We start from the raw sequence: 22375 nt of genomic DNA on the forward strand, positions 1-22375 counted from the left end.
AAGATAGCGCCGTGGCCAAGACAAGAAACTCCTCACTGGCGGAATGAGTTCACATGATCCAATATTGAGCAAATTTCGTACATTATCCTTATCGAGTATTACGTTCGTTACTCTTGTCTTCCTAATAATCATGTTCATAATAGTCTTACGTCACACTTGGAATTAGAAATATTCTATACTTGACAATTATAGTGAAACATTCTGTCACCAGATTTTATAATCATGAAGTAACAAAATAGCAGGAGATGGTATCTTTCTATTTCATAAAGAAACTCGACAGTCGGTCGGGGTTTCCGAGCAGTTCTAGGCGCTACAATCTGGAACCGCGCTACCGCTACGGTCGTAGGTTCCAATCCTGCCTCGGGCATGGATGTGTGGGATGTCCTTAGGTTATTTAGGTTTAAGTAGTTCTAAGCTCTAGGGGGACTGATGACCTTCAGATGTTAAGTCCCTTAGTGCTCGGAGACATTTGAACCATTTTGAAATTCGACAAATGCAGTGAAGTTGGGGGGGGGGGGGGCTATTTTTATTTTGTTTTCGATACTAGTTTAGAAATATGCCATTTGCAGAACCCGTATGCACCTCTCAAAAAATTATCGATATTGGCACAACGGGGCCATCTGTTTCTGGATGTCGTGAATTCTCAGCTGCTTCCTTCGAAGGTTTGACTCTTTTCAGGCCTTTCTGAGGCTTTCAGCTATGTAACCTGCCAAATCTGGTTTAAAAAGGTGTAGTTTCGTAGAATTCAGTCCGAGGCTAACAAATGTAAGTAAACAAAAGACTGCAGAAGCTTGAATTACGTATTTCAACAAACATAGACGGAGCAATGTTTCTTATTTAGGAACACGCAACAATAAAGAATTCTAATTTGAGGAATACATTTACGTACATTTCTCCACAGAAACGTGTGAATATAATGTAACGACATGAATTAATAAGTAAAGAAAAAAGGTTAAAGAAATTTGTGTTTTAAAACACATTTTAGAGTTTCCTGAACAATTGCTTCAAAAAATCTAAAGTAAAAGAAGTTCTAGGTTACAAAAATACGTAACAAATGACCACCCACTAATTACACATTTATTAACCAGATATTTACATGAAGTGTGGTCTTCCACAAAGAAATCGGTGAATATTAGGATAGCGCTTTGTTACAACAAGATTTATGATCTGCCTATTGTTGATGGTTGAGTGTATATCATTCTCAACAACGTCTACTTCCTCACTCTTTCGGTAGCACAGGTACTAAAAACCATACGTCTGAGTGTGTCAAGGAGCCTCAGACAGCTCGCCTATCGCACGCTAAAGTACAGTACTAACCTGACAACAACAGATGTAGAAAGTGACTACCATTCATCTCTGGGCATTTTTGAGTCCTGGTCAGCAAGTTGCTGAATGCTGATCTAAGCTCGACTTCCGGAATTATTGCAGTCCCATCCGAAATATTCTGCTGTCATTCTTGAAGACCATGTGGTGGTTGCGGAGGGCTCCCCACAAAAGTAATCGCACACTGACAGACGAGGTGATCTGCGACCGCGTTGACCTCTGCTAACAACTTTGTCAGCCGTGAAGGCTGTATAAATGTGCTACAGTTCCTCCCTCCTGTTGGAAGTAACTGTGGGTCGTTTGTTTCGTTAATACTGTCACAAATGGTTTCAAAATGTTGGCAATGTTCTACCCTGTGCAGCTCCCTCTAACATCATGAAAGTTATTCCTTGATGTCTTAACAGATGTCCTACCGCCGTGTCCTTTATTCTTGTCAGTGTTTCCTGTATATTCATTTCCTGTGACGTGCCAAAGTTAGCATCTGATGGAAGAAGATGGGACCAACAATGCGGCACGCAGGCGCTGCACACCAAACACCAACCTTCTGCGGATGTATTAGTGAAAGTTGTGCGGATTCTCCACTGTCCAGAACCTGCGATTTTATGAGTTGACATAACCACTCAGTTGAAACCGGGCTTCATCAGACTTAAAGAACAGATGTTCAAGTCATTTACTGTTGTCTCAATGAACATCCAATCACAAAACTGGAGGCCTCGAGGAGCATTTTAATGCATAATCAATAGACATTTGGCAGGAATGCATGTGCAGGTCCTAGTGGACTATTCGTCCACATGATCGACGTGATATGCTCGTCTCCTGCGACAGGCGCTGGGTTGGATTGGAAGGACTTTGAAGCGGTTTCTGGTGACATGCCGCCACATTCTCTAGTGAGCGGGCACGTTTGGGAAGTTTTTTTTTTTTTTTTTTGACTTCTTCAAAACAGATCCTGTCTCACGCCCTTTTCGGACTAAGGCACTCATCATTGCCACTTTGACACCAATAAACTTCTCATCAAACAACTGACCACAACGTTTCCATGACATTGTTGTCACGTAACTTCCCACAACGAACACTCACTACTCCAATGTGAGTACTATAGTCACCTTCGCACTGCTTCACTCACACTGACACAGCCCACACTATGCTCTAAACCAATGTGAATCACGTTGCGGGCATACAAGTGGTGCGCGCATCACGGCTTGTGGTTACATGCACACATTCACGTCCAATCGTATCCACTCGTCCGGGCCACTTACATTTGCCATATCCTGTAGAAAATACACTTAACATAAACAAAAAACGCGGAATTGCTACTACGTATTATGATGTCAGTATTTCATAAATAAAATTTACATTAATAAGTTAATTTGAAAGTTGTTATCACTATCATGTAAGAACCAATAAATTACTAAATTTTCAGCTCTGAAACGGGTCAAGTTGTTTCTTAAAACAAAAACGTAACGAGGAATTGTGGCTGGCTACTTAAAGTTACAGCAAATTTCGTTTAAAAGAATGGTTTCGGCAGTGAAAAAAACCTAGTTTATGTATATTCAACAATAATTACTATCCTGAAAAATTTAATTTGATTACGATTTGGAAATAAGAAACAAAATCCTTTAGTTCATATATATAGAAATGGTGTGATAAACCTTTTGCATTTGTTACTTGAATGTTTTTAGTCTTATTTAAAGCCAAAGAGAAAAGATAAAGCGGTAGCCCAGCGTAGAGCCTGTGCCTATCGTCATGTGTTTTGATTTTCAGTTGTTAACAAACACAGGAGTTTTTCTGGTACCAGTAGTACGAAAGAAGGATTCGCGCTCAGCTAGTGAACAAGTGAGAAGCACGCCATTTTTTTAGCGAGTAATTGTAGACCGCGATTTTGGGGTCGCTACGAATAAGAGACGAGCATGTATTTCATATGTACACCGTTTAGAAAAATACAGTATTGTTTTATTAACAGAAAGGTCGTGTGAGTTACTGTTTCAAACAGTACGATAATTACAAGAACTGAAGCCCACCTGTGTACTTTGGAAAATTACGAAGATCCGATAAGCTCAATAGGAACACGGTCAAGACTTCGAAGGTGAACATGGCGAACAAACGTAGCAATATAAAGAATGGTAAGCACAAATCTACAGCGGAGAAAAAAACTACTTCCCCCTTGAAAAATAATATGAACTAATACGAACTTATTTCCAGGCATAGCTCAGGTTATTGTGCTTGTCATTAATGCCCAAAAATTAATCTCGTTATTTCAATACATTTTAAAAAGCCACAAATTTCAACATTTTATTATAATTTATTCCATTATTTTATTATATTATGATGGGACACAACCTCTATAGAAAATGAGCTTGGAAAGGACCTATCATTTAGAAAAACTCTGGGAACTCAATTGAGGTTAATCCAACTGACTCGAATAAAACCTTTCTTTAAAATGATATCATTAGAATTTTGTCTTGATGAATGTTGAGGTAAGATCTAAATGGCTGACGAATAGGTAAACGAATAGATATGTGATGAAGTTTATAAGAGCATCCTCTCATTTCATGAACCAATAATTGCTGTTTGTAGTTCGTGTAACCAAATCAGTGTTAATTGTAGTTATTAATTGGTTGCGTATACGTAGACAAGACTGCTTGTTTTATTATTCATCTGGGACAGACCGGTATCAGGCTACAAGCCTATCTTCAGTGGTCATATAATTTATTATTGCACCCTCATATAATTTCCGTAATGTAAAGCGCACTGCCTTAGGAAAAACATCAAAGATACGCTAAGAACCAAGTGAAAATTAAAGTAAAACTTAATGTAAAATCTACGACATTTTCGTGAGGACGCAACAATAAATTCTCGGATTGCTAAAATTGTCATGTCGCTCGATAAAGGCCCTGTGAAAATAAAAATTAACGAACCATCCCTCGTTTCTTCGTATACACAGAGTCATTCACCAATTTCTTACAGGTTGTAAGTTATCTTGAATACAAAATTATAAAATATTTTCTGCTTGAGCGCATCATTTACAAAAGTAACAAATAGAAAGGTCAGGTGCGCCAGCGACGGGACTGTAAATAAAGTACGCTACAATAATTTTATTTCTGCAAAATATATCTGTTTGGACTATGTCTAGATTCAACTCAGTGACACAATTAGTACCTTTCCACCATATAGCACAATTAGAAAACGGAAACAATTCTATGCCCACTGTGTTAATAAAAGTTGCAGAGTCACTACACTGGGTGTCTGTTATTACTTAGAGAAAAATGGAACGTAGACAGGCAGATCTTTTATGGAATATGCTTTAGTTGTTATTACTACCAGGTGATGCGTCACAGTGAACAGGTGATTTGCTGACAGTGAGGAACTGCGTGCTGCAGTCATCGGGTAACATTCTCGCAGCGACTTGAAATAAGAATAAAAACAACGGTCTCTGGGTGCTTCGCTGTATCCCGAAGTACATTTGGTCAGGCGTTTATTAGTTATGAATGTATCCTACAGTACTTCTGCTAGGAGCCAAAGCACCGAACCATGTTTAAGCAGCAGTTGAGCTGTCCCTTATGGAACTCAACAGTGAAGTGTCACATGCTAGAATCGTCTCTCCGCTAGTCCTCTGCAAAATTTATTGTGGACCATGCATACACCTAATGCTCCAGTTCAGCTTCTTCACCTCACCTGTCACATTATTTGTTACCAACTTCTCTTGTTGCTGTGCGTAATCCCTGTTTTCCCAACACCAAAGAATACTGACTTGCCAAGTGTTACCTCCCGAAAATATATAGTGTCACCCAATTATTTACTGGATGTATTCCAATCTCTGTCTTCCAGTACGTTTTTTTTTTACCATCTAGAGCCCCAACTACTACCATGGAAGTTTTTCTATGGCATCTTAACAAATCTCCTATCATTCTGGTCCTTCTTTCTATCAGCGTTTCCAATATAGTCCTTTCCCCACCGATTCTGTGGACAACCTCCACGTTCCTTCCATACGTTATGAGTCGACATAATTTTTCATATTCTTCTGCAGCCGACATCTCAAATGCTTGGATTTTGTTCTGCTCCAGTTTAACCACAGTCGCCGGCCGGAGTGGCCAAGCGGTTCTAGTCGCTTCAGTCTGGAACCGCACGACCGCTACGGTCGTAGGTTGGAATCCTGCCTTGGGCATGGGTGTGTGTCATGTCCTTAGGTTAGTTAGGTTTAAGTATTTCTCAGTTCTAGTGGACTGATGACCTCAACAGTTAAGTCCCATAGCGCTCAGAGCCATTTGAACCATTTTTTAACCACAGTCCATGTTTCACTACCACACAATACTGTGCTCCCAGTGTACATTCTCAGAAAGTTCTTCCTCATATTGAGGCCCATGTTCGATACTAGTAGAGCTCTCTTGACGAGGAATGCCCTTTTTGCATGTGATAGTCCTCTTATTATATCCTCCTTGCTCCCTCCATTATGAGTTATTTTTCTGTCTAGGTGACAGAATTGCTTGACTTGGTGTACTTCGTGGTCTCCAACTTAACCTAAAAGGTAAAATACGCACCGCGTGCCGATCTGGTACGTCTGGTAAGCCGCATTTCACATAATTGAAGGGTTTACAGAATGGAATCCTGTGAACTACAAAGTTCCACCCCCCTCCCCCCGCCCCCTCCCTTCCCACCGACATTTTTAAGTGATGATGAAATGATCCCAGGACAAATACCCAATTTAAACAGGCAAACGGTGGCCAATTCATTATACTGCGTGATCAACAACTCACATACAGTAGTAAATATTTAATCAGAATGCCGATTTTCAGCACTTCAGCACATTTCAAAAAATTTATCGGATCACACTATTTTTTTCAACGTCGGTTGTTGAAATTAAGTTTATAAGGCACCCAAAATTCGCAATAAATATCTTTATTGACCAGTTCCCCTCAGTTTAATAAGATCTTGTCGGTGTTCTTGTCAGATTGAGCGAAACCGGTAAATAAAAAAAAAAAAAATAAAAAAAAAAAAAATAAAAAAAAAAATATTGACTGCAGTTTGCGGCCGTCTTGCAAACTTAATTGTGTTTAAAGACTGCCTATTTTTTAGAAAGGAATTGATGATTTATTTCACGGCTGTGTTCATTCCAGTGGAATCTCTGTTAAATATTTTAGCCATATTAGCATTCGTGGTTATCGGTTAACAATCTGTTGATTGTTATTAAATGTTTTGATTGATTACAAAGTTGTGTCTGGGCATAATAATAATCGTAATAGTGACTTAGGAATTATATTTGGCATCACTGCTCGTTTAAATCAGTTCACTATAGATTAACGTAATCTATTTTCAACTGAGTAAACTTTTGTAGTCTGGAACCATGGTTCTGCAATACGTCGGAGCATTACCTTTCACAATATAATAAAATCCATCCTAGAGTGCTTGATTACGTTATAAAGTACATTACCACTGCAGATATTGTTGCTGATAAACCTCCTCTAGGTGACAATGGAGTACGTCGGTGTGGATCTCATGGAATGCTCAAAAAATTCCACAGGGAGACGTCACAAAGAATGCTTTATGCGATACTGAGAAGAATTCATTGATAAGTTTAAACATACGTTGCAAGCTTCCTCAAGAAAACATTTTTCTAAGTTACAATCATGCCAGTGAAGATCAGTAACTCGAGCTTCTATGAAAGCATAATGACTATCTTCTTCGCACTAGCATTTTAAAACGAAATGAAAACTGCTGTTTCTTTCACCATACTCTATGTGTTCCATTGTTCATATTGACGGGAGCACAAATGTGTAACTGTGTGTTATTAAAACATAAGGAACTGTATGCACCAATCTCATCACTCCTAAAGTCAGAGCTCAAAGCTGATATATGTGTGGGTTAAATGTGAGACATCCACCTGCATTCTGCAAAGAAGATGAAGCGTTCCCAACATCAGGTCGCCTCTAACAATGAATGGAATTGAGAATGCTGTACATCTATATAATTTTAAGTCCAACATGTAGATTTTTTTGAGCATGTGAAGGGTAATCTGATAAGGGTTTTTTGACTAAAAGGCAGAGTGATACAAGAGGAAGGCTTATGTACATATTTTACTGCCGCTACGCCAGACAGGTTGTCCGTCCGCAGACTCTTAGCAATTCCCGTGCGAATCTGGCATATGCCACTGGTCCAATATATTGCAACGTCCATACGCTGTTTGCTTCATTAGTCAGTTTTGATATACTGCCTTCGATATGCTCGCATAAAAAACAGATTTGAGTTTTCGCTACTGTAACCGTGAGACACTCGTAAGAGGTTGGTATTAAGAAAAGAAGGTGCGAAGCACCTTGGGATAAACTGCTTCCTATATCACTTCAGCCCGATACAAGTTCGTTATCGGATCGGCATTCTCTGACAGAACTTCCTGACTCATACTATGTTAATACAATTGCAACCAGGTGAATGGTTTTCCTCGAAATTTCTATAGCATCATGTGTACTGTGATTGCTACTTCTGAACTGAGACAGCTAACGTCGAAGTTTATTTCAGTTGCTTCTCCCTATTTCATTAACTGATCGTTTCTCTTTTCAAGGGAGACGGGCTATGATAAACTCTATTGCTTCTCACCAGTCTACCTGTGACGTTCATGTTATTAGTACTGGGTTTCAGTCCCGATCTCTCCCCATGCGATTATCATGCCTATGGCCTCTTAAAAGTGGCACTGAAGATTCCCGTCAGAAGAGGATGTGCAGCAGGCAGTTCAGGACATCTCCAGGCACCAGGAAACGATGTTTAACCAAACGAGTGTCCTCAACGGTGCGCCGGTGGGATGTTTGCCTCAATGCTCAAGACGAATTTGCGTAATTTTAATACCGATTGTGGACTGTGCGACCTTCGAACGGAAACACTTTGTTGCTGCTGATACAGGGTAAATATTAATAAAACCGATACACTGCAGGGACGGATTCCTCACTGGAAATGGAGGGATAGATGACGCCGACGAATGACAGTTCCTCTGACCTCGAGCCGTGTGTACCTTGTGTGTTGCACGCTGTGTCATTCACGCAGCGTTCTGAAAGCAGCAGAATGGTCCGGTATTTATGTCGGAAACAAGTCGAGTTGCTATTCGGCTGAGCACATGGAAACCGTCGAGAGGCAGTACGGTCTGTACAAGTACCCTCACAAATACCAACCACATCACAAAACATTGAAGCTCTTTTAGTAGCTTGTGTGATCATGAGTCCTTCCAGACAGACGAATGTACATATAGGGAGGCGGCCGACACTGGGTACACAACAGATTTCGTGGTCCGAGTTCCATAGAATATGGAAACGAACCATAGTACAAGCTCCAAGCAAGTTGCCCTCAAGCATGATGCAAGTCAAAGCAGGATTGTGTGTATCCCACATGACACCCGCTACTACCCCCTCTGACAGTAGCAATCCCAAGAACGCCACTCTGGACATATGTTGTGAAGTGGATGTGATGAAGTTCTGTACTGTGTTCTGGGACGATATGTTGTCGTCGCAGGCTCACCGTCTTTTTCCGGACATATATTAATAGGATTTTTTTCCCTCCATTTCCAGTCAGAAATTCGTCCCTACAGTTTGCCGATTTTATTAATATTCAACCTGTGTATAGAATTTTCGAAAGAGCTTTATGCAGCTGGTGAGGGAAACGAACATAAAGACCTAATAAGATATTCACACTGCACAGACTAAACAAAATGAAAAAGAGTCATACTGGGTAAGGCATTGAAGAACCTTTAAAGGATTGATGAGAAGCCCGTAATCCCTGCGTTATTCACGAAGGTTTGTAGAGTAGGAAACTTGTGCAATTCCCCTGTTTGATCAGGTGGGCACCTTTGTTTATCATGTGTCTTAGGCTGTAGACAGTGATGTCGACGTCGAAATATTACTGTGAGTGGTGTATCCTGGACTTGGTTCTTGCATGATAAAGACTTTACTGGAAAATAGAAAGTATTGAGTTGAAGATGAAGGGATCTTTCAGAAAGCAGATGGGTTGGATCAAGGGCTAACGACTTTGTGTACTCTTGTAAAATAGTTGAACTGGATGAGTGAGCTCAGCATGTTAGAGGTGCAAAGATGGTTTATAGCAGACTAGCCTTTTCCTATGGTTTCACCCACTTACATGTTCAACATATATATGGAACACACTTCCTCCTCCGTCTTTCTGTGTCCCCTTATTTCTCTCTGTATGTGCCCAAATCATCGTTTCACCTATGTCTATCTCTTCCACACTATGTCTCTTCATCTCATCCTCCCTGTCTCTTTGTCCATTTCCTCTGCCCCCTGAATCTGACCATATCTTCCTCGCACCTCCCTCTATCCAAATCCTCTCTGTTTCCATCTCTGCCTGCCCCTCTTCCTTCTCTACCTACCCACCTACCCACTATAAATTCTACCTGCTTCATGAATCTCCCTCTATTTCTACCTATCTGTCCATTTCCCCCACTCCCTTTCCCTGTTTATCCCCTTGTCTATATGTTGCAACATGTCCCCATCCATGCTCATTGACATGTGTGTACCCTGCAGTCATGCAGGCTGATACCACTCCAACAACACGCCTGTCAGTAGGGCGGGTTAGAAATTAAGGGCTCGAAAATAATTTATTGGCACTGAAATACAGGCGACCATGCAAAGAAGGCCGATAAAACTGGCTGATACTATACTCACAACATGCCTGAAATTCAGTGCCGGTTACATATCAGGGGCTGGAATATCATGTAATAACTCTTGACATTGAGGCCACAACACAATACAAGTCGATAACACAGGCTGATATTACTCACACACAACAAGCCTCTCATTCAGGGCAGCCTACATGTTGGGACCTGGAAAACTGTTTCTTTCCCCTTACATGTAGGATGCCATCCAAAGGTACTTGATTTTATAGGCCTATACTGTTTCCACACAACATGCCTGTCATTCAAGGCACTCCTCATGCCGTGGCAGCAAAAAACACTGTTTCGCCTGTCTCTTCACCCCTATGAAACCATGCGGTACCGATGCTTGTGAGGTCAGATGTTTCTGTGCGAAATTAGATTGAAAACGATATGTGGGTTTGAGAGGAGATCCTGCACATACACATACTACACACATACACTCTACATTATATACAAGGTGATCGTCATTATCGTTTAATCATAGATGACGCTTAGGTAAGTAATTGAATACAAGACACATCAGGTCACAAATGAGAGGAAGTACGCCACAAGTGTGTAACACATGTTGAATATGTGGTGTCAGCAGATGAGATTCCTTGCCACATGTGCAGCAATTGAGCCTATCAGTCTGACACAACTGGTCATCCAAAACCAAGTCATGTATTCACGTCGCCTTGGCACCGAGACTAAGTGTGTGGCAGTAGTGTATGAAGCTCAGCGTTTGAGTCTTGCATCCGACAGACATTATTTTTTTACATTGCAGCAGACAGTTGTTTAAACCGAGGTAATATTCATTATTGTATTCACCGGTCTCGCGGCCTTAATTGCAGAGTACAGGACAAAAGTAAGTAAGTAAGTATAAGGTTGCAAACTGTATTCTTTTCAGTAAATGACCTATGTGTTCTTTACTAAATAAACTCTGTAAACAAAAATAGAATGGACAAAGGAAAAAAAAAACACAAAATAAGAAGAGCTTTTGTTTGATTATAGCGAACACAATAATTTCGTAGTGTAAGTAGGCTGTTTATGTTTTTATGTTGGTAACGCCACGTAGCGCTCTGTATGAAAATCACTGACTGTGCTATGAAGTCTGTGGCTGGTTGGCATTGTTGGAATATTCATTATTGTAGTGTTGGGCAGTTGAATGTGGACAGTACGTAGCGTTGCGCAGTTGGAGGTGAGCCGCCAGCAGTGGTGGATATGGGGAGAGAGTTTTGAGAGCGGACGATCTAGACGTGTGTCCGTCAGAAAAAGGAAATTTGTAAGACTGGATATATATATAGGCAAATAGTTTGTTCACCATCAAAATCTTTCATTTGCTAACTATGCCTATCAGTAGTTAGTGGCTTCAGTAGTTAGATCTTTTATTTTACTGGCAGTATTGACACTCGCTGTATTGCAGTAGTTCGAGTAACGAAGGCTTTTGTGAGGCAAGTCATTCATGAAAGGCATAGGTGATTGTTGGTTAGGGCCATTCTTTGTAGGGATTGTTGAAAGTCAGATTCTGTTGCGCTAAAAATGTTGTGTGTCAATTTAGCGTTGATCAGAATAAGTAAAGAGAGAAATGTCTGATTATCTTCAGTTTTGCTCAGCTGTTTGAAAATCAAATAACGTAGAGGTTTACCACCACAGTAATTCATAAAATTTTCCAAGGGGATGTTTCAGTAGTTTCTACGTTTACGACAAGTCACATTTACAAAAAGTGTTCAAAGAAGAGTAGCTTGGCGTAGCAGCGTCTTGCACTGCCCACTCGCAAAGAGTGTAGGATAGACAAGCCCGATCGCTGAACACGCGACGATGCTGGTCATATGGTGATGTCAGATTTTCAATATCTGTCGTCTTCTTTTGGGGTATTTTCCGACATTTGCGGCCCCATGTGTCTTTTATTAAATTACTTCTCTTTTCGTCATCAACGTCGGTTCAGTGGTTTTTAGTCGTTAATAAGAATCACTATTTATATGATAAAGGCGCCTGGATACTTTGGATAACGAATGAAGGGAAATGACACGAGAATTAGTGCAAATGGTTCAAATGGCTCTGAGCACTATGGGACTTAGCTTCTGAGGTCATAAGTCCCGTAGAACGACTTAAACCAGGATTCAAACCTGCGATAGTAGCAGTCGCGCGGTTCTAGACTGTAGCGCCTAGAACCACTCGGCCACACCGCCCGGCACGAAAATTAGTCCTGCGAATGTAATTCATCGAAACTGCAAAGGTTTGAATGTAAATCAACACTTCCATCTGGAGAGTTTAGGAGCGACTGGTGAAGTGATCTGCTTCAAGGATAGCACAGCTAAAGCACGCAAGTAATTTTCGTAAGAGGCGGCGGGCTCTTGTGGGGACGTGTTCATCAGCAGCCGACGCGCGAAGCACTCCTCCGCCCTCCGCCCACGGCTGTGAGCCGCTGTAATCCGCAGGCGACGCGTGACCCGGGCGTCAGCGGGCCGCCGATATTTGGCAGGCGGCGCGGGCCATCCCGCATATAAGGCGGGCCCGCGATGCGCCGGCATCTTAATATGTGGGCGCGCGCCCTAGCCAGCGCCAGCGCTGCGCTGCACAGTGTTTCCGTAAGCCGAGCCCGGCGGCGGCGCCGGGGGCTAATCCCGGCCGACAACACGGCTGGCCGGGGGAAGCCAGAGGTCCCGGAAGGGTAGGGACCGGCGACCGGCGCTGCCAGCCGGCCGCGCAGACACTAATCCGATTGAGAGGCGGCGCGTAATAAGTCGAAGATGGGCCGGGTTAATCCCCGGCCGCCGCCAATACTGCATTAGGCGAGGCGAGGCGAGGCGGCTGGCCGCTGCCCGCTGCCCGAATAACGGCGCTCAGCGTCGCGACGCCTGCCCCGACGTGGCCGGCCTGGGCTGCAAGTTTTAATTACATCCGCACTAATGGAGGCGACCGCGCCACTGTTACTCAAGGAAGTGGAGAGCGCCGCGCAGCGCCGCGCTGACCCTCCACACACACACTCCGGTACACACACACACACACACACACACACACACACACACACACACACACACACACCAAATCACGTGCGGGCTGCCGGCGCTGGCGAGGGATGAAGCCGGAAACTTCTGCCCCCGGCTGCTGCGAGTTTTTGTCTCTTCGCCTTTTTTCCCGGCCCCCTCCCACGCTCGTCGCCTTGCTTTCACTCAGAGCTGCCGGGAAGTGACGTGAGGTTCTCTGCACTGCGTCGCGGCCAGCTTGAAATCCCAGCTGCAGCCCTCGGTATCTCTCCTGATGACTGCCCTTCCCGCTGCTCGTCTGCTTCACACATACGTTCCAGTTACATTGGCTGGCGGAGACTACAACTTGCACCACTGCCATTTTCTATTCCATTCACGTGTGGTGCGTTGGAAAAAGTTCCATTAGAGCTTCAATTGCTTCGATTTCCTCTTCGCGATCATTTCACGAGATATATACTGGAGGAAATAAATCGGGGTTATGTAAACAGATGAGCCCAGTTTATTTGATGACATATCAATCGGGTATGAGTAGCATGCGCACCGGTGGATAAAATCGGATTTATTGCATATATAGTTACATTTTATAATGACGGCGACACGACTGCGATTCAATCATAACAGATTTCGGCACCATCTTTACCGTGTCGACAGGACGCCATCTTAAATACTGTGAGGAAGACATTCACCACGTTTTCTTCGGCTGCGATAGAAAACACCCAGGAACCACGCTACTGTAGCAGCTAGTGATGTCCTACGACGATGCATTACCAACGACCATTCAAACGGTTTTAGCCACAAAACCGCTGTGATCCCGACTATTTGGGTGTCAGGGATATGGAATTGTGTTGTTAATGTTTGGCTTTAACAGCGGATACGCGGCTAGTTTAGTACGTGTGTAGTGGAATTACCTTCTAATTTTTCTGAAGAAATTTATTTTTTCCCTCAGAAAAGCTATCTGTGATGGACCAATACAAGGTTTATTTGTACCCATTTTGCATAGAAACTGCCTCAAATAGACAGGATGACGTAATGTTGACACATTTGTTTCTCTCGAGTGATGGTAGGCACCAGGAAATGAAAATCAAATGGTTGCTGCCCATATCAAAAGCTGAGGAGAGTATCTACTTTGCTTTGTTATTGCAAGTTGTAATTTCTCCAAAACAAATTCTATTTTAGGGGCTATTTCATCATCAAAATCACTACCAACTTTCAGTGCTTGTTTGACAACACTGACTAATATTATATAATATTGTAATCTTGTTAATGGTACCAATAAAGCTATCTCTGAAACCATTTAGGTGACGCACCATTTTGTCAAATTTCGTCCATTTGTCGCATTTAAAGTTCTCTTACTTCCCAGACTGCAATATCCATTTCAAGGTTTCTGTGGGGAAACACACATTTTTGAGAAACACTTTTACTTCCAAGGAACTTGATATCTCGAAGCATACTTGAACTAATGGCGCATCATTGACTGAATCATCCTTTAATTTAATAAAAGACACAGTCATCTTTTACTAAAAGTGTAAATGGATAAACATTTCTTTTCTGCACTTCGCCTTTAAAATGCTGAAAGTCAGGTGTATTGTCATTTTCGCACCAATTACTGATTTTTCGTTGCACTCGTATGGATTCACTATTTTCCACAGGAAAAATATCTTCCCTAACCACAACTTCATGTTCTAAATGCTTAATGCATATTACAGTTTTAAAGTTCACTTCAAAATTATCTCTATGAATTAGTTTAATCCATAAGTTCCTCAATGCTGTTTCTTTAGGAAACTTAAATGTTTAAGTATCGTATGTTTTGCCATAATTGGATTTAAATCTTGATACACAACAGCTACGACTCATCGCAAGAACAGTTTACACTTTAAATTATGACGAAGTTACTAGAGAATGTAGAAAATAAATACCTGCGTAGCACTTGTGACGACATTACCTATACCTTTGCTATGTACCTTCACTCGTATGACAATTACCTTTTTTTCAAAATCACTCCCAGTCTCGTTTAGACTCCAGAGTAGTCTACACAGTCTTTTTTTGGAGGCACAAAACTGAAGGAATCAAGTATAAGGCTGATGGACAGTTCGACATTATCACGGTAGTGTCTTCTAACTGCATTTTATTAGCAGCTTTGCTGTCTTTATCTCCGGCCCCAGTGGAAGTAGTTCCTAAGGCATTTATTTTGTACCAATAAGAAACCTTGCTCTGACCAGAACAGATTTTGAAGCGTTCGAGGGTGATAATATTTTTTTTCTCTTGTTTTGTCTTCAAAAAGAAATTTTTGCTATGTACGAGGGTCTTTAATAAGTAAGTCTCACTTTCTTTTCTCAGAAAATATTTATTGTTAAGTCACTATTTGGTGACAATATACATTAGCAGGTCTTGTCCATGTCCTGTTTTTCTACGTGGGCTCCGTCACGTTCTATGGCCGTACGCCAACGTTGTGGTAGAGCATGTATTCCCTGCTGGTAAAAGTTCTTGTCCTGTATGAATAGCCGTGTTTCCACTGCATGACTGACGCTCTCGTCATCTTCAAAATGTGTTCTCCGTAGAGAATCTTTGAGTGGCCCAAAGAGATGGAAGTTAGAGGACGCCAGGTCTGCACTGTAATGTGGATGAGGCAATGATGTCCAACCCAACTTGGCGATGTGTTCCCGGGTTCTCACACTTGTGTCTGGGCGTACATTATCGTGTTGTAGCAATATTTCTGCTGGATTCTTGTCCGATCTAACAGGCCGGAAACGGTTCTTGAGTTTCTTCAGAGCCTTCACGTATGCCTCTGAATTGGTGGTTGACTGTCTTGGCAACTCGTCCATGAAAATCACGACATCACAGTCCCAGAAGGCTGTCACCATAGATTTCCCGATAGAGGTGAATGTCTTGAATTTCTTCTTTTGTGGTGAATGAGGATGAAGACCAATGTATGGGCCGCCTTTTTGTTTCCAACGCAAAGTGATGCAGGCAGCTTTCGTCCCTCTTAACGATCTGTGATAAAAGGCCTCCCCGTCGGTCTCAAAACTCTCCAACAATTGAGATGAAATGGCCTTTCTTTGACAATTCTTGAACCAATCGTGAACACCTCTTTGGATATCCGAAAGTCTCGATCATTGCAGACGTACTTCCAATGCTGACCGACAACTGTAGAGAATTGTCGAGTTGTGATCCGCAGGTCGGCACGAATAATGGCATCCCACGATTCAGCACACCTGGAGCAGCTGCTGTCACAGGACGTTCCGAGCGTGGCTGATCGTGGAGCTCTGGTCTGCATTTCCTAAGGCTGTACCAATAACAGAAGAAGTGATTGGGGACTACCAATGCGGTTTCTGCAGAAACAGATCCACATTAGATCACTTATTCACCCAAAGACAAGTAACTCAGAAGGCGTGGGAATTCAATGTAGATGTCCACGTATTATTCGTTGATTTAAAAAAGGCCTATGGTAGAATACACCAACAGACAGTCCTAAATATAATGAAGGAATTTAAAATACCTTTAAAATTAGTCAGATTAGTTAAAATGTGTATAGATGAAACTTAATGTCACATAGAGGCACCGGTAGGAAAAACTGAAGATTTTAAGGTGTACACTGGACTGAGACAAGGAGATGCCATTTCACCTGTTTTATTTAACATTGTCCTAGAGAAGATCGATAGAGAATTTTCTAAAACCAGTCCACAGGGGATCCAGTTACAGGATGTGAACATTACAAGACTTGCCTATGCAGAAGATGTAGCACTAATAAGTAGTTCCAAAAGAGAATTAATCAAAATTATGCAAAATTGCTGAGAAAACAGGATTACATGTTAATGAAGAAAAGACAGAATACGTGCCCATAAGTAAGAAAACCAGAAAAGATGCCCCTCTGACTGAAGATGGATTCAATTTCAAGACTGTTCACCACTTCAAGTACCTAGGAAGTCTTTTTAGTAATAACAACATACATACATACATAGTTGCCCGTTTATCAAAAGCAAACAAGACATTTTTTAGTTTCATCAAAATTCTGAAGAAAAGATCACTTACCAGCAAACTTCAAAATCCGCTTATATCAATCAAGCATTATACCTGTGATGGTATATAGATGTGAAGCATTAATATTTAGAAACAAAGATGAAGAAAATCTGTTAATATTTGAAAGAAAATTACAAAGGAAAAAATTTTGACCTATATACGACGAAAATAACATGGAATGGAGAATAAGAAATGAAGAATTAAGAGGGCTGTACACCGTAACGTCGTCGATGTGCTCAGGAGGAGAAAGTTGAATTGGGCAGGCCATTTAGCAAGAATGACAGAGAATAAACTACCTAGAATGGCATTCAGCCGAACAATAGATGGAACGAGAAGAAGAGGGAGACCCAGAATCAGTTAGTGGGACAACATTCGGGAGGACACAACTAGGATGAACAGCAACCGCAAATGGACAAACAGCGCATCGGACAGGTAGAAGTGGAAGAGGCTGACAGAGCAGGCGTATAGTCGACAAGGCCCTTGCCATATGTAAGGTAAACTAAAGTAACTTTCTTTACCCATCGCCCAACTGTACTCCTATCAACTGCAGCACCGCCATACACTGCACACAGACGTTTATGGACGTTTACCACTGTTTCTTTTTCTGCACGCAAGCAGCACGCCGCTTTGTAACGCCAGTCGTATGTAGACGCCATTTTGACGCTGTATCACGGCTCTGCCATCTGCCAGAATGGTTAGAAACTTCGCGGACGCACGGAACAAATATCAAATGTGAATCACCAACAACGACGTTTGTCTATGAATATTAATGGCTTTTTTCTAAATGTGGGACATTGCTTATTGAAGACTCTCGTAACACACGTAAATGCACTGGAACCCAATTGTCGTCGGAAGCAAAGTGATGGGAGTTTCTCGTGGGCTGATGAAGCGCATATGGTGCATCTATCTCGGTATAGTTATGGCAGAAATGGTCTCCTGGCGCACTGCATTCAAATATGTAGCAATCTCACACTAGACTAGAGGTAAACCTAACGGTTATTTCGAGTATTGTTACCGCAGTTACAGATATTTCTATAAACCAATTACTTTTAACAATTGTTTATAACTGTCAGTTATTTTTCTACTGAATTTCCCAGACGGGGGTACCGTTAAAACTGAGCGCCTGCGAAACGCGAGCTGCTAGATTTCCCTCAGCTAGCGTACGCGTTAACTCAGACTTAAAATAATTTCTCCCCGATGTATTTCTTATGGGCACTACTTCAACTTTGTTACTGAATTCCTAGCACTCCGGTCTATTAACGTAGCCAGGTGACTGTGCCTCGTTCTGAATCACTATTCTGTGATGTCACAGCCAATTTTGAAACTCTTTTGTTAATTAACATTTCTCCGTTATTTTTGTTTTATTGCGATCCTATCTGCGAAACGTACGTAGAGATATTTGCCTTTTTGTACGTGGTTTTGTACTAGTGCATGTTGATTCCGGCGCGTGCTACAAAGCCAACAGCATTTGTGGCTGCATATTGATCACGTTAAGGCCAGTAACAATTCAGTTATTTGTATACTTTGGTGACCTGTGTGACGGCCGGCGTTTCTTTCCGTAGAAGTACTAAAATACTTGTTTCACTCAAATATCTGGACTCTCTGTAAACAACATGAACTGCTACGACGTCCTGGAGTCAGAGACACTGTTATCAATTTCCAATTTTCCTGTAGTGGTAACCTGTAACTCCCAGAGAAAAAGAACTGTGAGCGAAAGTAATTACCACGGAATTTTTTTTTCTTTATGGGATTTCGATACCACCCCACCCCCGAGAGGCCCACAAAAAAGTTAAAAAACAGAATTAGGAAATATAACAAGGTGATAAAATAGTGACTGTTAAAAACTGAAACAACGCGAAAAAGTTGCGAAGAAAATATCAAAACTAAAGGTCGGTGCTGCTGATTAAAACACTTAGTATGTAGAGAGGCACAATTAAAAAACACGGCGACAGTCTGTTTTCCGTTCGCAACAGTTAAAAACACACCTAGCGACAGTATGTTGGCTAGTCGCAACACTGACAGGGGACGCACACCACTGAATACTCACTTAAAACAGCACTATGCATTATACAGGGGACACAGTGGCAGATGGGGGCAGGGGAAGGACCCAGACCGATGAGGGGGGAAAAAGGGGGGGAACAGGAAAAGAAGGAAGGGGTGGAGCCGATGGAGGGAGAAGACATAGAAAAAGAGGCGGACGCGAGAAGGAGTGGGTAAGGCAATGGAGGGGAAAGCAAAAGGACTCAGGGGAGAGAAGGGAGTCAGAGAGAGGGTTGGTAGGGAAAACAGGAAGGGGGGGGAGAGGGAACCTGGGAAAAGGACAGAGGGAGGGAGCGTGATGTGAGGATCAGAGTTGATAGGAGGGACTGTATGTGTAGGGGGGATAAATAGAGAGAGAGAGGCATCATCTGGGAGGAGAAGTTGATGGAAGCCACCTTGGCAAAGGAGATGGAGGATGTAGAGATACAGGGTAGACCGGGACTCAACAGTGAAGGTATGGCAGAGGGCAGGGGTTGAAGAGGAGAATAGCAACCAGGGGATGAGGGGGATCAAGTCGGAAGGAGGTGTAGAGGAAGTGGATATGTTCTAGGAAAAGGAACAGATGGGGGAAAGGAATCAGGTCATACAGGATCCGCATGGGGGCTGGGGGCGTATATGCAAGACGAGGTGGAGTGCATGGCGCTCGAGGATCTGGAGGGACATAGAATTTGGGTGGGGGGGGGGGGGGGGGCGGATACCCAGGCGGAACTGGCATAACAGGGGATGGGTACCACATGGAAAAACAGCTTACAGGTGTATTCGTCTACTGATGTCTATTTCCATAGGGCATGAACCGCTTATTAACGCACTAAATAATTAGGACGCACGAAATACACACTTTAATCAACAGATTGTGTGTAGTCTGACAGTTATTTCCACGATCTATAGATAGGCCGCTACATCATCGATACGAAGATGGTCGGTCCCTCTCCTCTGTTCATGTATCCGTGGTCAGATCACAGGTTATGCGAAATCATTGTATGCAGTTTCGTAAACAAATGTCGCCACGCGCAATCGGCAGTTATTAAAGTGACTGCAAGTAGCCTATGAATTACAATAACAGTAACTGCTACTTCACAGTAAACGATTATTTCAATCAATCTCTTTTTTTCCCCTGCTCTTCACTAAATGATCTTTGCAGAAGCTACGTGACCCCTGTTTGCCAAACTGTCCTATTCCAATGCAGTGATTTACACCTGTGGAACCAGTGTCTTTGCAATATTCACCTTCAATACTCGATTTGTTGCATCAATTTCGATAAGCTAAATCTTGTTGTTGTACTCCACCAATGCTGCGGTTTTTTAGTATTGGTACAGTGCATAAATGATGTAGTAAATGGTAGCATTGTTGGTAGTGTTGGTAGTGAAACCTAGTGTTTGTAAGAGATAAACTTCAAGCCGAAGATTTCTTTTTGTTCTTTTGTTTTTCTAGTTGCTCGTACTGCACATAATAAGAACCACGCATAATTAAGAGTTAGTTGTGTATTCTGTATCCTTAAAGGATAAAAATTGCATTTTATAAGTAATAAAAAGTTAGTTGGTCGTGTAACTTCTGAGTTTTTATGTAACTAAATGAATTACTTTCGATGTAAGTATAGTTTACATGCACAAATAATTTTGTACTCAAAGTGACGTTCTTCATCATGCTCTAAGGCAACAATTTCCTGTTTTTATCGATAATTGCGAAAGTTGTTTTATAACAACATAAACGTGATTTATATAAAACTTCCTGGAAGATTAAAACTATGTGCCAGTCTGGGACTCGAATTCAGGGAACTTGCCTTTCGTCGGCGTGTGCTCTACCAACTGAATTACCCAAGCACAACTCATGAACTGTCCTCACAGATCCAGTTCCACCAGTAGCTCGTCTACTGCCTTTCAGACTTCACAGAAGTTCTGCTGTGAACCTTGCAGGAAGTTTCATGTAGACGCACACTCCGCTGCAGAGCAAAAATTTCATTTTGTAACCATCCACCAGGTTGTGGCTAAGGCAAATCTCCGCAATATCCTTTCTTCCAGGAGTGCTAATCTTGAAAGGTTCGCAGGACGATTCCTGTGAAGTAGGAAGGTAGGAGACTAGGTACTGACGGAAGTGGAGCTGTGAGGTGGGGTCCCCGGTCGGGCTTGGGTAACTCAACTGGTGGAACACTTACCTGCAAAAGGCAAAGACCCGAATCTCGAGTCTGGTCCACACGTATGTTTTAAAGTAGTAGGAAGTATCATATCAGCGAACACTCCGCTGCAGAGTGAAAATTTCACTCTGGATGGTTTTTATAATTTCGACGAAGTATTGATGCGATGTTTGATATCCTATTGTTTCGTCTTTTTTATTTTACCTTTTTTAAGGAAATTGAGGTGCCTGCCATTGAACGATACATCTGGATTATTTTCTATATTTTTACTATAAAATGCCTCTGTCCCATGTTAAAGAGCAACGAGTTTCGAATAAAATCTAAATATAACATTGGGAAATGCAATTTTGTAAATAATGTTTACTTTTAGGAAACAGCTCAGGAGGATAACTGTGTATAACGAAAACGTTACATAGGTTACGTGGCCGTTTAGGGTATGACATCACTCAGATTCTAGACAGTTCACTGCTCGCAGTTTCGAGGGGAATCTACAGGTAGTAATATACTGATCGAATACGGAAAAAAAGAACAAAAAAAACTCGCCAGACAGGTATGCAACACACCTAACATACAAGTAACGAGAGTAGAACCTTAAATGATCAGAGCTCCTAGGAAAAATACCGCAGTCTACGATTAATTATCATAGTCTACGGTAGTTTCACAACACTAACAAGGGCGCATGAATATTACACCGATTATATTATTTATTCTCATCCGACGGTCTAGCAGCGTGCTGCGACATTCACTGTAGAGGTGTGTGCAGCAGAGTGCTCAGTTACCGCCACAGCTAGCCGCAAAGTTACGCAGTCGCTGACGCTGAAAAGACGAGCCTATCCTTGACTCGAGGTGGTGCAGTTTGCACAAAATTTTTCGTTCCTGTGGTTCCTGTAAAAGAGAGAAAGATATATTACCACTCTTTTTGATTGGTCATAGCTGCTGTAACCTGAAAAAGAGAAAGACACACTCTGGTGGAGGATTAGTAAATCTTAATCCCTCAGCAGGTCAGGCCAACGCGTGCTTCGCCTGTGATGAGGTTGTTGGCCCAGTCCACGGATGAGCCGGTTGCGGGAGTGTCCCGCATTCTCGTAGAACTCCGTGGCCATGACGCGAAACCTGTCTCGGAGAGGCAGGATCCCGGTGTCCTCTTGGAGTTGGCGCGTCGAGAAGCGCCTCGAAAGATGCATAGCAGTCTTCAGGCCGCGGTTCTGTATCCTCTGCAGAGTCACAATGTGAGCATCTGCGGCTTTCCGCCAG

Source organism: Schistocerca gregaria, chromosome 1 (genome assembly GCF_023897955.1).
Source record: "Schistocerca gregaria isolate iqSchGreg1 chromosome 1, iqSchGreg1.2, whole genome shotgun sequence".
NCBI lineage: Eukaryota > Metazoa > Arthropoda > Insecta > Orthoptera > Acrididae > Schistocerca > Schistocerca gregaria.